The following is a 4,122-nucleotide window of genomic DNA, read 5'->3' on the forward strand; positions in this document are numbered from 1 at the left end:
GCTAACTCCGAATTACAAACATTTCAGCCCTGGGAACAAAGGTAGTTCAATGGTCTCTCTCTCTCCTGGGTTTCCTTGAACCATAGCCACATGGTAGGGTAAATAACTAGCGGCTCCCCTACTAGAAACACACAAAAGGCTCTGAGTGGCCTAGCTTGGTGGGGTCTGTGCTACCACACAACTGGGGATTCAGCTATTATTGGCAGTCCCATCATGTATAGTGGATGAAGGATAGGGTACCAAGGACTGCTGGGGTCAGGGCCACTGGGACAGATAAAAACAGCAGCTGTGGGACCTATTAGCTAACAGTGCATAGGTGCTATTATTATCTTCATTCTCCAGGATAGGAGACTGAGGCTTAGAGAGGTGATATGACTTGTTCAGGATTATATTGAGTGAATAAAAAGATACAAGTCCAGCCTGCTTGATTGCAGAGCCCACATTCTTTTTGAGGAACCTGGGGCAGAGGAGCATGCTGGCTGGCCTAGTACTCACTATATAGCCAAGGCTGACCTTGAACTTGAGGCAGTCCTGCTGCCTCAGCCTCCCAAGAGCAAGGATTACAGGCTTACGCCACCACTACCGGTACCCAAGAATCACTGTATTTACTACCCACCCAATCAAGGGTGGGTGACTGCTGGGGACAATTCAATTTATTACAAACAACAATTTAGCAGAATAATACAGCGCCACACATTTAGGGACCAGGTAAAAGGTAACTGCAATCTGACATGCTAGGACTGTGCCAAGACAATAGCTAAGACGGCAGGACACAGATAACTAACTGGATGTCATGTGAGGAGGAAAAGAAACGTTATGGAGCTAAATTCTATTCTACTTGAGAATGAATAGGAGGGATGAAGGAGAATCCATAGACATTAGGGCACCTGGTGTTGGAGTTGTTTTCACCAAGATGAAGACTCCAGGAGAAGAGAGTAGAAGGCTGTAATTTTAGACATGCTGAGTTTGAGGTACCTGAAGGATGCTCAAATGGAGATGCCCAGAAAATGGGGGCTAGATCTTGCATGGAACATGGGAAAGAGCCATCAGTGCAGCTGTTTTCACCAAGGGTGGCATGAGACTCAAAAGACTGAGGACAAAGCCGAGGGGTCACAGTTAGGGGCCAGGGAGACTAGAACACTTCTGGCCTTAGGATGTTAAGAACAGTATTTCATTCATGCCTATGTGTCAGTGTGATTCTGGCTCCTCTTCCTGCCTTGCCTGTTCTTTCAGCCTTCCTTGTCCTCGTCAGTATCTTAACAAAGTTCACCACATACCCATGGCATTTCCTCAGCATAGCCTGGCCTAGCCTCCCCTTGTAACCTCTCTTGATTTTCCTGCACAGCACAGTTATTGCATCTTAATAACTTGATCATGTCAGCAGTTACTTTCCCTGCTGGACTGTGAGCTCTGTGATCCACACCCACCTTGCCTTTTGTCGTGTCCCTCTAGGAGGTAAAAAGGCACCTTCTCCCAGCCCCTCCCTCATCCCACCTTTGTCACCTTCTGAGGCACAGACAGGGACAGAGTCACTATCCATTAAAGCTCTCTCACCCAGCTGCTGTCCTTCTTCAGCTTCCTACATCAAGGCCACTGGGTCAGTTCTGGGGTACATGATTCACATGCAGTGTCCTGGAAAACGGTTCATGCAGTTCAGTACGTGAGCAGGTGGTGGTGAGTGGGGCCAATCGAGGAGAAGGGGCAGTTAGTCCAGATGACCACTCCCTACTTGAGGCAGGTGCAGAGGACCTGAGTTTCTAGAGACACAGGGAAGGGCCTGGCACAGGCTTGCAGGTCGCCCTACCACCACCAGAAGGCTTCCCTTGGTAAGAAGCTGGGTCAGGAGACCTTGCATCTCATTAACACTGGTGGTCCCGAGGAAACGTTTTAAGGGTTCCCATGGCAGCACTGAGGTGAGGGAGGAAGAAGAAATAGAGACTAAGATTTTGCTACAAGGCATTGTTTTACAAAGCACTGAGACTGGCATGTGCCTCTGCTTGAGGTCTTTCTGTCAAGGCCTTTCATCAAGGACTTTCTGTCTCTCTCTACTGAACTCCATACTCCTACCACAGGAGACGTGGCCCTCCACAAGGAGCCACACACTGCTGACCCTACTATCATCCTCCAGACAGTTCCCCATACCCTGTAATACATATTTTATGATCTAGTGGTTGTTTTTTTAATTTTATTTTGTATGTGCGAGTGTGTGTGTATATGTGTTCATGTATGTGAGACGTGTGTTTGTAGAGGCTAAAGGGTATTTTTACCTTTATTTTTGTTTGTTTTGTTTTTCTGTTTTTTAAGACAGGGCCTCCTTGTAGCCCCAGCTGGCCTAGAACTCACTATGTAGACTAGGCTGGCCTCACTCTCACAGAGATTTCCCTTGACTCTGTCTCCCAGGTTCTGGGATTAAAGGTGTGTACCACTATGCCCTCTTGGATTTCATCTTAATTTTTCAGACAGTCTCACTGAAACTGGAGCTCGCTGATTGGCTAGACTGGCTGGCCAGCAACCCCAGGGATCCTCCTGTCTGTACCATTTCAGTGCTGGGATTACAGGTGCACATCATGGCACTCAAGTTTTACATGGGTACTGAGAATCTGAACTCAGGTCTTCATGCTTGTGAGGCAAGCATTTTACTGATTGAGCCATCTCCCCAGCCCTAATCCAGTTGTTCTCTAATCCATTTTCCCTGCCCTCAATGCAGAACCAATAGAGAACTTTTAAAATGTACCAGTGCACCGTGGTAATTAAAAGTATCAGACTGGTGGAACTAACCTTCTTGGATGTTTAACAGCCATAATTTGAGGCCTATACTAATTTGGTCAGAGGGACTTAAAGGATAGTTTTTGCTCCTTGCTCTTCAAGGTCGATTAAATTACAGGGGACTATGAGAATCTCTCAAAATGTCCTGTAACTGTGGTGAGTCACCTGTCCTCTTGATCAAGGAGGCCATGGAGACCCCACCAGATGGACTTGAACCTGTGTCCAGTCTACAAAGAGGAGGGTCAGCTCAGAGGAAACCTCTCATTCTTGCTTCCAAGTGAAGCAAGCCATGGTCGAGCAGGACCTTTGACTTATTTTCACATAGATGGAACTGGTAAAAGAAAGGAGCCAGGGGCTCCTCCCAAGCCCATGTGACCCTTGAGAAACAGGTCCTCAAATGACCTTAAGAGTAAAAATAAATTGGTTTATCTGGGCCAACTCTATGGTCTTAAATACTCAAAAGGAAAGTATAACCAAAGGTTAAAGGAATCAATATAATTCTTTAAGAGTTCATGTGTATAGCCAAAGGCTACATAATGAGCAACAATGGCAGACAGGAGATACCTTCCTTTGCATTGTTGGCCAGGGTGGCCCAAGAGACTCCCAGACAGTAACCCAGCATAGAACTGGGAAAATGAACAGCAGACCCCAATCTTATCTAAAGGAATATTGGCAACTGATTGCTTGCTAGGAAGAGCTCATCTTCCTAAAACAAGGGGCTCTAGATAGGCTGACTAGACTCAGTGGATGAACAAGCACTGGGGAATGGCTGGGGGTGCTGACAACACAGTGGACAGTAACAGGGATGACAGAATACATGGGCTCCAGTTGGGGAGGGGGGGAGTCTGTGGGAGCGTGCCATTTGGGATGTGGTTATATAGATGAATAAGATTGTTTGGGATATTCTTTATGAAATACACACAAAAAATCAATAAATAAAAAAACGAATTGTATTTGAGGAAGAAGCATTAAAAAATTGCTTCATGTTAATTAGTAGATGTGAAAAACATTGCCACTGAAGTCTACTGATGACTTTATATCCATGCTCAGGTGCCAAGGATCTCAGAAAGTAACTGACTGTGACTAGTAATAATCAGATACATAGAAAATAGAGATGCATGTGCAAACATCTAAGTGTTAGTTGCATTAAAAAATGAGTTTTCTGTATGAAACATATTTTAAAATGAAATTGGAGATCTTCTTTAAAGGTTAAAACTCATTCAATTTTATGTCTTAAAGGGTTTATACTGAGCACAATATTGTATAATTGTATTAGTTCAACTGTAAACTTAAAAATTTACAGCCAATTTTGAAACAGATGCATCTTAGCTCTGGAAATTGTTATTCAATGCGTCA

Source organism: Nannospalax galili, unplaced genomic scaffold (assembly GCF_000622305.1).
Source record: "Nannospalax galili isolate Female #2095 unplaced genomic scaffold, S.galili_v1.0 scaffold315, whole genome shotgun sequence".
In the NCBI taxonomy this organism is placed as follows: Eukaryota; Metazoa; Chordata; class Mammalia; order Rodentia; family Spalacidae; genus Nannospalax; species Nannospalax galili.